This window comes from Periplaneta americana, chromosome 6 (assembly GCF_040183065.1).
Source record: "Periplaneta americana isolate PAMFEO1 chromosome 6, P.americana_PAMFEO1_priV1, whole genome shotgun sequence".
NCBI lineage: Eukaryota > Metazoa > Arthropoda > Insecta > Blattodea > Blattidae > Periplaneta > Periplaneta americana.
Window position 1 is genome coordinate 143,819,140 of NC_091122.1, and position 14,735 is coordinate 143,833,874.

The 14,735-nt window shown below is 36.5% G+C and overlaps 1 protein-coding gene across 1 annotated transcript in view; it reads right to left on the reverse strand.

Moving 5' to 3' along the window:
• The window catches only part of LOC138701876 (meteorin-like protein), a 476,089-nt gene that overhangs the window by 295,800 nt on the left and 165,554 nt on the right, over positions 1-14,735 (reverse strand). The window lies entirely within an intron of this gene.

Consider the following 14,735-nt stretch of genomic DNA (forward strand, 5'->3'; position numbering starts at 1 on the left):
AAAAATGGCTTTTAGATAATCCTTTTACCATATTAATGAATTTTTTGACAGCCATATGAACTTGGAATTTTAATCTGTTTGTTTTTATTGACAATTGTCTATAATTACGCTATTGTAATTCTGACAAATAAACATGATTGATTGATTGATTGATTTCTGATTTCATTTGGACCTGATTTGTATGGGAAAGGATCAGTGTAATATATAAAATAACCCAGCACCCATATCAGTCGATTATGCTAACGTTCGATGCGTATCTACTGTAGGATGCATGCAGGCAACCTCAAATGAACCTAGACGAGCCATCTCTACACATCAGCGACCAATGATAAGAGAATGCTATGTTGATATGAATGAATTGGAGATCGGATGGAATTATATCGGTGCCTATAATCGGAAAAAGATTTCTTCAAATGAAAGAAAAAAACCTCAAAGCCTCACCGGGATTTGAATCCGGACATCCTGCATGGCATCCTAATGGCAGACTCAGTCATCGTAGAGGTTCTTAACACCTCTTACCATTGCTCTGCGTACCATATAGCCTATATTTATAGCCTGTCCAGTTCGAATTTTATATACTAGAGCCGACGAAAATTCGGAAGGCAGTAGTCTGCTAGCGGTTGCGTCGAGAGAGACAGATAGATAGAGCAAGGCAGCGTACGACATTGCCACATCGTACTTCACGAGCACGTGCAATACAAATAGCGCAGGAGAGAATTTAAATGATCAAAAGACAATAATGACCTTAGCTGTTGATTACTGAAAGCATGACACCAAACAAATCCTCTTTCCTTCACCAACAATATTCTTTGCACGGTTCTCAATCCCACATCACATGCTTCTGCAGTCGTTTCTTGAGGGTTGGCAACATTGCAGCCAGCATCAAGATGGCCGGCAGCGTTCTGCTCGTCAACGTTTTTAGAATAACAATTATACACCTTAAACACTATTTTCCGCGCCTGCCTGTGCAATATTTGCCTTTTTACAGTCTCTTATTCCATTTATCTTACACACACAGTGAATGTTAGTTTTACTTATTCAATGTATTGAAACACTCACACGTGAACAAACGAACTCGGGAAGTAGCCTACTTGTTATGGAGTGATTCCGACTGGTTCTACTGTACAAGCTTGTGACGTCACATACCAGAAATGCTACGGCGCATATAGCAGCTGACCGCCTTCCGAAATGCCGTCTAATCTAGCATTGGTAAAAATATTCAATCGCCACTTTTTAAATAAATTATACTCAAAATAGTTAGCTTTAAGTGTCTGTTTACGATTTACATCAACCTTGAGAAAATACTCATATATGAATGCGTTTGTTTATAAAATTAAACATAAGTCTCACGAAAGTGACAAGATCTTTCTTATGTCAAAATACATTATTAGACTTTCCTCTTTGGTTCACCCATTCATAACAAAGACTCGGTTTCGAACCTATTGGGACTTGACAGAAATCGCAATGAAAAGCAGAAACAATTTTACGTACTGTATGTATATTTGTATATTTATTTTAAATAGTGACCCCTCATGTTTTAACTTCTCAACTATTTAAACAGAAAAGATAAATGAATAGGCTATCTCTTCATGGTATGAACCAATGCTTTTGGCCCGGAGCTTGCGCGTTGTGGCATCCTTCGACTTAGAAAACACTCGAGTCGCTCAACAATCATGTCCTCCATAGTACCTACCTATATATCTACCTATGTACTGTACTCCAATCACGAGAAAGTCTCTGAGGACTGAGACAAAGCGGGATAATGCTGTGAATGAATGTTGATGCCATAAGATGTCATAAGGTCACACACGTGGGTACTCGTATCTCTATTGGCTAGCTCTCACATCACAAACAATAAATTGATACACATATTTATACTACCCTAGTTACAAAATTAGATCACTGTTAATCTCCTGGTCTTTTAATCTCTCCATACAGGAAATAACATATGCAGGAGAGCGCATGGTTTTTAAACTGACGGTATAATGATAATATTATCTATCTACTTCGCTCCAATAGATGACGCAATAGTAAGCACATTCCTTTCACGGTTGATCTCCTGGTTGGAGAACAGTATATGTACCTTCTTACTACTTACCTATTTATCCATCCATCCACCCTACCATGTCTATCTACACATCCACTCATTGCCCAATGTAACATCCACCCATCCGTCTGTCAATATTATCTATCCATCTATCTGCCAATGTAACCATCCGCTTATCTACCCATACATTTACCTACCTGTCTACAGGCCTACATCCATTCAAATCATCTAGTAGCTATTATGTTTCGACTATCGACTACTGGACTCAAAAGACGTCGGAAAAAATATGAATGAAATGTCGAATATTGACTGTTTTCATTTTCATACAGGTACTTGTTCGGTTCCGATTGACATTATGTTCTTCTCATGTATTCAGAATGAACGTCATTTGTAAATTGTTTACGATTGCAGTGTATTGCTTTGTATAATCGTCGTTGTTCCTGCAATAACTCCTATGTGACATATTTATTGATTTTCCGATTTTTGCTTTATTAAATGACTTAAATAGTGATACAGCAAATAATAAAATCTCCTATATGTAATCATATTTCTTTGTTTAGAAAATGTAAGAATTCACAGTCTCCTATGTACAGCTGCCATAGGATGAATAAATGTGTTTTTCCTTCCTATTGAACAATTTTATATTTTGCATATAGGAGTTATTGCAGGAACAACGACGATATACAATATTAAGTAATTATAACCGATTTTATACACAGAAAAAGAATTGTTCAACACTACTGAATTTCTTTTATCTGTACGATGTTATAAAGAAAGAACTCAAAAGGGAGGGACTGTTTCTATTTAGCTACTTTTTATAAATGAACGAATTCCCAGGACGATGACTAGGGCCCACTATTCCAACATGGCAGCACAAAGAACAGGAAATTAGATTTATGACGTTTAGCTTCTTGAGTTTCATCCTCAAACTATCTTAAAAAAGGTCCTATTTCTGAACTACAAGAAGCTTCCACACAATAAGTTATACATTTGACGTATTTCTTTTAACCCGCGGCTATTCTCACGTGCATTTCCCAAAGCAAAATTTAATTGAAAAATTTAGCCGTATCGCTTCTGTATTTATTCTTCTAGATATAACAGATGGCGAGGGCAGTCAAGAAGACTAGCGCTCAGATACTTAATAAATGACAAGCGTTAATTCCCACTTATTTATCCTCCACACAAAATTGAAAATTATTGTTTTTAATGGAAAAAATATATATATATTAAAAGTAGATATAGGATCCGCCTTTTCGCTGTTTATTTAGAATTTTTATAACAATTTCAAGGGACAGAGCGCTCATATATTTTTAATCATGTGCGCAAGAAGTATTGCAATCGAGACAGCTTTCCTAACTGTTTACCATTCAGAAGACAAAAACTGGTTTGGTACGAGTGAGAGTGTACTTTGTCATAAAATATGACATCGCTGAGTCTAATTAAAGTAAAACAGTTCCTCTACCCTAAGGTATACAACAGACTTGGGATCGAACAAGATTCAACATGCCAGTAAATTCAGAGAAGTTTGGTATTCGGTCCTCGAGGCAATCTATTCCGATCAGTGACTCCGGGTTTCTATAGGTTTTCCTCATTCAGTATGACAACCAGACCGAGTCCAAGAGTGACTACTTAAAGAAACATTATTATATCTCAAGTTTTCGTCATTTCGACATCCAAGCAACAACGCAGGAAGTTAGAGAAGCAGGTCATTATCAGCTGAAATGTAAACAGTCCATCGTGTAATATTATTAGATATTTAAGGCGAAATAATAACTCGTTTATACCACGCTGTGTTATGGACCTGGGCTTGTTTCCATGTTCTACAATCGAGATTTGCCTTCTTTATATTAAATATACAAATTTTGTATTTATAGCTTATATCACGTGAGTAAAAATTATGGAGCACTGCTCATTCGGTCTTCAAATGTATTAAACATTATTACAATATATCCTCCTTTTTTTTTAATGTATTATTTTATTCTATTTTTATTTATATTTTGTATTTATCTTACTCACTTATGGCTTTTAAGGAACCCGGAGGTTTATTGCCGCTCTCACATAAGCCCGCCATCGGTCCCTATCCTGAGCAAGATTAATCCAGTCTCTATCATCATAGCCCACCTCCCTCAAATCCATTTTAATATTATTCTCCCATCTATGTCTCGGCCTCCCCAAAGCTCTTTTTCCCTCAGCCCTCCCAACTAACACTCTAAATGCATTTCTGGATTCACCCATACGTGCTACATATCCTGTCCATCTCAAACATCTGGATTTAATGTTCCTAATTATGTGAGGTGAAGAATACAATACGAATTAATTAAAACCTTAAACTGTATGTAGCTTCACTAATTTTAATTTTATGAAGAAACTATACGATAGGGTGAAAAAAGGGGATATTTTGAAAATGTTTTCAAAAACTACATATATTCCTCATTTATAAAGAATGTGCCAAGCAGTTGTTTTTTCATGGATTCACGTACTTATTTTTTAATTCTTGGATTCTTCATGTTTCAAAATACACAAAACAATATTTTTACCATTAATTGTGGACTATTATTTTGTAAAAAATGCCTTAAATGTATAATCCCAATGTACATAACAAAGATAAATTATTTAGTGTACAGAGTGAATCACGAGGATTTACCGTCACCTACGGAGCTTATTTCCGAAGAATTCTGAGCAAAAAATTGTCATATAAACATTTGTCCTAATCTCAATATTTTCAGAGTTACACTAATTTGAAGTTGTTAGTAAAATACCTTCTTTATTTAGTTTTAAGGGTAAAATAATATTACAAATAGAGACTGAAGTATTCAAAAGTATCCTTTCTTTAATTGGCTGGTGTTCTGAAGCTAAAAATATGTTGTTAATTGCTTTGTGCAGATTTTGTTTTTCAATTTTTAACCAAAAATTACATCATTCTTACGAACTTATTATAAAAATTGTTAGAAATCATACGACTTCAGGAACTTGATTCTGTACAGTTTAATTATGCATCCTAGTGTACAGTCTTAAAGAATTTACATGAGTGGCGTGATTTGTAACAATTGTTGTAATAAATCGCAAGAAAAATGTAATTTTGTAGTTAAAAATCTAAAAAAAATTCTGTACAAAGCAACTTTGGAATTCACAACATAACTTTTGCTTCAGAATATTAGCTAATTAACGAAATGATGCTCCTGAATAGTTCATTCCTTATCTGTAATATTCTTTTACCCTTAAAATTCAAGAATAATGGTATTTTTACTAACAAGTTCAAATTAGTGTAACTCAGAAAATATTGAGATTAGGGCAAATGTTTATATGACATTTTTTGCTCAGGATGTCTTCGGAAATAAGCTCCGTAAGTGTCGGTAAATCTTCGTGAATCACCCTGTATAAATATATCGCTATTGAAAACAAGGAGGGAGCTTCTAAGTGAGCTAAGCAAGCGGGCAGATACTCAGGCCTTAAGGTGACAGCCCCACCAGGACACTCTTAAATTATCTTACATTAAAGGAACTGATGTGACAGATAACCGGATAGACACACAAGACGCTCGGAAGTACAACGCTCTATAGAGATCTGTAAAAGAAGAGATGAATAATTTTGAAAGAAAACGAAGGAAAATTAAGCCAATGACAACCAATCGTGTGAGATGTAGGTCTCTCATTGACGCCGTATGGCCCATTAAGGAGTGAAAGGACCTATTACTATTATTACTACTCTCACCAAAAAGAACCGAAATATTAAATTTCAAGCATTTCACCACATATTTCACTTCGTTTGTTCTTTTGTGTGGAAGTAATAGTAACATAATATAGCCTACGGTTTTATGAAAATTTTAAAATCCATAAAAGCACAATTTAAGCAGAAAAACATATATACTCACTCCAAATTCAAACCAATCTCTTTAAAATGCTAAGAAAGTATTAATTTCGTGCATATTAAAATATATTTCACAAAAATTTTAACTGCTGAAAGCATAGTGACGTTACTTCGTTAATATTTATGCACCACGTGTACCAAACTAAAGCCAAGGATTTATTTTCAGCATCACAAAATCATACGCATGGCGCAAGTGCGTAAATTAAGTGTTTGATTTCAACGTAACAGCAGTAGGCAAACTTTAATAGTATGTGCTATAATTAAAAAATATATTTTCTTTCGGACCTAAAAATTAAGGACTCTTGCTAAAGGCACTCAACACTTCTTATTTACAGCCTATTATTAGCACATCGGAATTCATCAGATCCCAACCTGAAAGTGTTTGTGGAATACCTATTAAGTGGACGCTAATATGAAGCTAGCTGACAGGTAAAGCAAAAATTAAAGAAAACGAAATTAGTACGTTTACAGAGGAGGTGATAACTTGATTACAAAAAGTCAAACTCGTTAAACTCACTTCCTTGTATGTGATCGCGTGACGCGAAGTGTAAATGGATTTAATAGTATGGAACCACGCAAGATTCGGGCCGCATGGGTGTTTTGTTTTGCTGCTAATAGGCAAGGGCTTATATCGAGTATCACTCCGACACAGCACGGCCAAGTAAACAAGTCGTGAACTATCATCATTACACAACCGGCGAGCCAGGTGGGAGGAATAAGTTCCACAAGTTTGAAAAAAGCGAGGGGCAAGAAGTCACGCGATATCAGCCAGTTTCAAATTTAATTTATCGCTAGTGTGTCATCAATTCCTTTAACAGAAGGATGCTCACTGGAAAGTAGTAAGTGACAGCTAAAACGTACGAATCTATTAACTATTATTAAAAACTCGCAGCAAAATCCTGTTAAAATTAATTTACCCTGTACGGTAACATTAGTAAAATCCGATGCGGTGGCTCTGAGGTAGCGTTCGCTCTACCCACCCCAGCAGTCTGTGGTTCGATTCCAGTCGTAGACAATGGAAGAAATTTATCTTCCGCCTACTGGATTCGATAGTTGTATATTGATTGTGGTTGCCCTGTGATGTCTCTGCGGTGGTCCTGCTTCGTGCTAACCCCACAACCAGGGAGATTCGTTATGTGAGGATGTGTCTAGTGTCGATTCACAGAAAATATCCTCTCTTTCTTACACCGCACAGGTTTGTAAGTCGGTAAAACAGGAGAGATAAAGAAGAATGTTTGTAAAAATTTGTTTTGCTTAACCCGTCTCGCCGGCCTTGAGGGTCTGGCAGGTTGGTATAGATGTTTACGGTTACGGAAATACTTTGTCTACACGGTGGTATACTTTTCGTTTCGTTTAGTATTGTAAACCACGGTAGACTACCATGGAATACGAAATCGCAGTGTAGAATACGGCAGTTTTCCTAGCAGCATTTGTGGAATATAATGCAATCTTATATACATTAAGGTTCTCTTAGTTGCATATAACAGTACAGCAGGCGATGTTATCAATGCTATTAAAAACGTCGATGTTTCTGTAGGCACTGAGTACAGATGAACAACGACCGAGAAAGCGAGACTAACAGCGCCCGCAAAGCCGAAAACCTGCACGACAATGTTGTATTACGTCGCGTCCTTGACGTAAAGACTACTTGCGAGTGTTTCGGGAGTGTTCAACTCTGAACGTCAAGCAGCCTTCAATCGCCACAGTTATTTATATCTGACTGAACTTTTATCTACTTTGACAACTGTTACATATGTATAAACAATTAAGTAGCCTAGTTTGAAGCATCTCTACCTTTCAGTGTATAATAATCCGTGGCCCAGTCTTTATTTAATTACTAGGCCCTTATTAAAAGGCTAGAAATTTTCTTTTCATATGTTTAAGATCAAGTGTGCAATCTCAAGTAAAAAGATATTAATGTCATGTTTTATGTTTATTTGAGACTTGTTTTTTTTCTTCCTATTTATATAACCGTGGTTAATATATAATAGAACCAAAACATTTTGATAACACAGTCTACTATATACAGTCACGAAGCTTGAGTTTTGAGGGTGCTAGAAACAATAGACTGTGACGGTTCTATTTTGCATTGCCTGTAATGAGGCGATATTAGCGATCCTAGTGGTGAGCAACTATCTAATGTTTGCATATTTACTACGTATTGAGCTTCGCGACTGTATATACTAGACTGTGATACTGTTCTGTTTTGTCTTTTTGTCTCATTTAAACATTTATGTTATTTATTTCAATGATGTATGTTATTCAAAGTTACGAAATCTTTCCACGCCGACCAAATGCTATTTCGAGAATGACGAAGGAGACTCGAAAGGCAAGTGCAGAGAATACAGCGAGCGAGAGCGGCAGTTAGTTTTGTACGTCTCTAGTACTGAGTGAGTATCTATTAAGAGTTACTCTAGGAAAAAGCACACTAGTTTTTCCTTATTAGAAATAGCTTTTCTAGCTATATGATGTTTCTGGAACTTGTAAATATCTACAAGCTAAATGAGTATATTATAAAGGGTTTCTGTAGGTAGGAGCATTTCATTGTTCTACTGAAGGTCCTCGGAATGCGTCTTACGTCTGCGTCTAGTTCCTGCGGGTCCATTTACCATAATGCAGTGGGCATCTGTACGAAAGAATTTTTTCTTAAGTGTACCATGTCCACCATGCATAAATATGTCAAGTGAATGCCTTTCAGTACACCACTTTAATAGGCTATATTGAAAAAAAATCTTATTGTTTAAGAGAAATAACACAGATTGTTGTCGGCCTGGGTAGCGCAGTCGGTATAACGCTGGTCTTCTGTGCTCGAGGTTGCGAGTTCGATCCCGGCTCAGGTTGATGACATTTAAGTGTGCTTATAACCTCGGCAGTTGCGAGAGTCCTTAAATAAACCATAATATTATTAACACAAATTGTTTCCACACGTCTGGAACTTCTAGCTAAATACCTGTTTCATAACTTACTTATACACACACACACACACACATACACACACACACAATTGACACCAATTAGGCCTGTAACACTCAGAGCCCTATTTGAGTATCATACAAAGTAATTTCGTTGATTTTCATGTGATTATGCAACTCAAATAAATATTTCGATTTCTATACATTCAACTTTCTTTTTTTACCAATGCTTTCAATCATACGTTTTCCTCAGCATAATAATAATAATAATAATAATAATAATAATAATAATAATAATCCGTGGCGTCACAACCCTTGAAGGGCCCAGAACGTCCAACCGGCTGTTGGCCTCACGTTCACATGCCGAAGCATGTGTGGACGATCATACAACCAGAATGGAGGTATCGTGTGGTTAGCACGATGATCCCCCCAATCATTATAGCTTGCTTTCGCAACCGTATTCCGCTACCTATCGTAATTCCCCAAGTGCATCAATTTCTACAGCATAATACACGAATTTCGCATTCCACCAAAACTACCGGATCAATATTCTACAAGGCCGGAACTATAATTTCGCGCTATGCTTATTTGTTATAAGCGGATGGTAAGCTACCGTGCGGAATACAAAGACGTAGTTGTACGTCAAAATCTTCCTGAGAAAGGACATTTTTTTTTTCTGATTTACCATCACGGCTCAACACTGCTACCAATCAAGCTTATAATAATAAATAGGCAACTAAGTTGCTCGGATGAGCTATCCCTATGACAGTCTCCCTCTTGTTAATTAATTAGTTCGCTGTTTACACAGAATCCCGGCACATAGTGTAACAGCTGAATGGAACGCTCTGCTCTCCTTGTGAAACATGACGTGATGGGCGATTCAGCTGTCCCTTATTCGCGGCACGTTTAGTTCAGGTGGTTGGTACGCTTGTGAGGGGACTGTCACAATACGACTGCTTCTGCATCGACGCGCTCCAATAAGGTAAATCTGATACAGCAAACATTTACATAAAGTACATTTCTGTAAGGTGTGAAGCCAACACAAACGTCAAAAAGAAGATAACAGCGTTCAGTCTTTAGGACATTGACTTCACGTATAATCTGATACGCAGGAAGGATGTTCATTTTGTATTGTATTACGACAATACTTTATGGGATATCTTCTTTATGGGATCCCATCACTATCCCGCCTCTATTTGGATATTTATATTTTATAGTTTCCTTCCTGTACCTCTCTTTCCTGTAAGGTGTGTGTTTTCATTGTGATTACAAAATTAATTAATCAAATTCACTATTCCGGTACTTATATTTGTGACTTATGCACTTATCCTCTAACTAACATCTTCGCTTACACTCCTGACAGGTGGGAGACAAGCCATGATATAAATCAGTGCGAAGATCTCACAAGAAGCAGCGCAGTGAGGTACTCAACTGTCTTTTGAGACGTCAGTGTCAGAGCGTTGCTGGAACCCACGTATGGTTCAAGAGCAACAAATCCAACTGTCTACATTTATGGCGCCTTACTTCGAAGTTTAATTTTCTTTTCGGATATAATTCAATTTGATGTAGCGATTATAAGTCGCCAAAGCGCAGGCGGGCGTTCCCCATCGGGCCACCACACCCGTCTCGCATCGGCTGTTCAGACGGCCCACCCCCCCGCTACACGACTTGGTGTGCAAAATATCCGCCATACCTGGGAACGTAGCGTATATACGAGCTCACGCTGCCGCATGCGTTACTTGGACAAGCGTGGGGTGGGGACAAAAATGAAAAACTTTAGCTGTTGGTGAAACAATTCGAAATTTATTTATCAGTCATTATTATTATTACTATTATTATTATTATTATTATTATTATTATTATTATTATTATTATTATTATTATTATTGTTACAGTAAAACTTCATTTATAGGCCTACGTTTCTATAGTGTCTGAAGAAAAACGCATAAGTGAGAAAATGTACAACTTCAATTACATTTAATAACATCTGAAACAGCATTTGAAGACTATATGGGGAGAACGAGTTAAGTCAAGCAATTGAAATGTTTGCAAAATTTTCACAAGAGAAATTTATAACTTCAAAGTTAAGCCATCTTTGAATCTATAATACAATACTCAAATTTATTTAGGGCCTATATATTTATTTATTTAATCTAACAGGATTAAGAACATAAGGTCTTCTCTTCCATCCCACCAGATACCACATATACATATAAAAAAGAAATACTGACGCTGATGAAAATAATACAAATTAAATTAAAGGCCTATAGAGGGTCAACAGGGTCAAAAGAACACTATAGAGCTCTCATCGAGCTAATAAGAGAGAAAAAAAAAAAAGAAAAACAGAGATAGCAATGATGATAGTGATAACTGATAACTGACAATACTACTACCACTACTACTACTACTACTACTACTACTACTAATAATAATAATAATAATAATAATAATAATAATAATAATAATAATAAATACATTACATATTAATTGTCAATTTTGCAAAAGCATAGTTACAATATTTATTATATGTCATGGGTTAAGCCGAAGTTGCGCAACCTGACAGATGTTCAAAAAGCAATTCCATGAACTAGAATGTAATGTTTTAATTTAAATTTGAATTTTGATATTTTCCAACAGTCTCTGACATGGTCAGGGAGAGAGTTCCAGAGACGTGGAATAGATATTTATAACAAATTCTTGAAGAATGTAAGGTTTTAGGAAATAGCTGCTTAGAGCCAAAGCTAGCTGATATATTACTGTACAATTCAAACGCCAATCCAGAAAATTCTACGATACTGGCTTATCTTGTTCTTCCAGTGTGATCTTTATTTAATGGCAAGTGATTATTTCACACAAACAAGTCAGTTATTTCGGACTGCTTGCTCCTAAGCAATAATCCTTGCCCTCAAACTGTGAAAACTGTTCCATAATTTGTTCAGTTGTATCGTGGTATGTTACGAAACATTTCATTGTTTCTGAAGCAGTAACAGCGTTATTGGAGGAAAGCTGGACAGCGTCGAATTTCTATGAATTTCGAAATGGACCGCATTTTTACAATGAACACGTGCTGTATTTTTGCGTTCTTATGTTTTCACAACAAACCTAACTTCGGGCAAAATTAATTTAGAACGTATGATGTTTCGTATCTCTTGAAGCTTACAATCCTATCGTGTAACTTTAAAAACGCATAAACGAAAACATAACCGAAATAGAATTAACATGGAAAGTACAGGAATTTTGCCGGGACTTCAGAAAAAAACGAATAAGTAGGAAAAGCGCACAAGTGTCAAAAGCATAAAATAATTTTTACTGTAATTATTATTATTATTATTATTATTATTATTATTATTATTATTATTATTATTATCATCATTATCATCCCACATCCTCCTAGCCGCGTCGCCTAAAGCGTTAGCCTATGCCTTACACTAGCGACACAGAATCCCTTTGTCGTCTAAGAATTGTTTGCACATTGACGCACAATAGTACACCTTTCAGCATTGTTATCCGCAAAATTTGTACAGGTCTGTGGTTCTGATTTCACTGTACCCATACTTACGGATAGGGAAAGGAAAGTAGACTCACTGTAGTCGAGTAGAAGTAACTTCATTAAAGAATAAGACTGGAACTGCTTTTTTGTTCAGCGTTTATCCTATTGGTTTATACATTACAAATATTGTAAAATATTTGATATTAACACACAGGCCAATTTATTTATTTATATATTTACTTATTTATTTGTTTATAACAGGGAAAGCCGCAATTACAATAGACAGTACAAATAGTTGCTTAGTTTCATTGTTGCAATATCATTATACAGTGCGTTCGCTTCCCCCTGCGGCCGGGCGATGAACAGCAAGCACGCGGAGCAGCAATAATATAGCCTACCAACGTGCTGCCACCCGTGCTTAAGAATCACTCAACAGCTGTCCATCATTTTGCAGTCAGATGACCTAATTGCGTTCTGTTTCAACAATCAGTTTGCTTTACTGAAGCGCTAAAAAAACGCCTCAACGCGTGATGGTTTCCGTGAGCAGTCAGTTTACGCTTGTACGCTTGAAGAAGAACTTCAGCGTGTGAATGGAAGTTTTATCAGAAGATGTCAAGAATGCATTAATGCAGATGGACACCATTTTCAGCATCTTTTGTAACAAGGTTAGTACTCAAGTGATAACAATAAATGAGTAGGATAAGCTTGAGGATTGATACACGTCGCTAACTAATGCTCCGCGCTTGCTGGCCGGCCGCAGGTGGAAGCGAACGCACTGTATATGAGCATGGCAAGTTGACAACTCTTTCGATATATCGAGCACCTGGGGAAAGACTAAAGTATGGCAAACAGCTCCTCTTGGTATGGGGAATGACATCGCGTACATACCTACTCAATAATGATCTAATGAACAATTAGATATATTCCAAACAGGTTTAAAATATAGGCTTCAGTTAAGTTTACTCATTTCATTTCTTTCTTAATCTTCGTTCTTCGCTTATATTTCATTTTTCAAAACTTATGTTTCACTTAAAAGGAGGACAAAAGACGTCCGGGTTAAGTATTTAGGAGGACATCACTTTTGAAGTCGAAAAGGAGGACGGTGAGTCTTAAAAACTGACGTCTGGCAACCACAGTCTAATACATACAATCACGAAGCTTGAGTTTTGAGGGTGCTAGGAACAATTGACCGTGCCGGTACTATTTCGCATTGTCTGTAATGAGGCGATATTAGCGATACTAGACTGTGTGGCAACCCTAATCCGGGCCTTTCTTGCAATCACTTATGGACATCCCTAAAATATTGAAATTCTGTACAACCCTGTGTGCCAGCGTGTAACAGACTGAATGAAAACTCACAATGAAAGTTAATGTAACAGCACTGCCTTCTCTTAAGAAAAGGCACGGTCTTCCACATCACAAGTCTGTAGATGTCACACACTATTTCCAGCAAGTCCTTTATAAACAACTTCTAGATCGTTTAGATTAAACGTTTTCCAAAACGGAGGCGAAGTGGTCTGAAGGTTCAATTTCCATACAGTAGAAGGAGGCAAAAAAAAAATACGGTCGGCCAGTTTAGAGTTACAAAGCCATCCAGTCGTGCTCTGTATGTATAAGGATCCTAATTGCCCGTGACTCTATATGATGCTACAGTCTGTTCCACAACCGAACACAAATCTGTGAAATCACTTTTAAACCTGTTTCATTATCGTATCCGGTGGTCCAGTGGTTATCATGATTGACTTTATATGTTAAAGTGTAAAACTATCGAGGGAGTTAGATTTTGAGGACAATGAAGTTCTTTCAGAGGAAAAGTGAAACCAATGTTCCTACGTCTTATTTTTAAGTAGCTATAAAAGAGAAAACTCCAGGGAGAAATAATTTATCGGCCATTTCTATCTTTTCTCGAAATTGAACTCTTTTCTCGCATACTTAAAAATAAGATGCAGGAACACTGGTTTCACGCAGTAGATGAAGTTTTTAGCCACCTCAGTGTGAAATATCCCTCAGCGTTATGAGCCTAGGGAATATAACATACCTCTATCCAAAAATACTTTTTCAGACCTTAATCGATATAATTATTTAATTGACATTTCTTATTTTTCTCCCATTACTTAACTTCACATGCCGTCATGGTTAGCAAGCAAGAACACAGCGAACCAAGCAACTTTAGCTTTTATAATAATTCACATAATAGGGAAACAATTATGGAAATGAATTCCTTTAATTATTTTTACCTTCAATAAACCTACTGTACACTGAAAAATGAACACTTCAAATGATGCAATTTATCTTACCATATTAATGCATTGAGGTTTGCAATTGTCCTCAGACAGAATGTGGTGAGCCTCTGACCACTAGGCCCTACCTAATAAAATGTTATAAGAGTGGATTGGAATAAACGTATGGGGATTCCGAA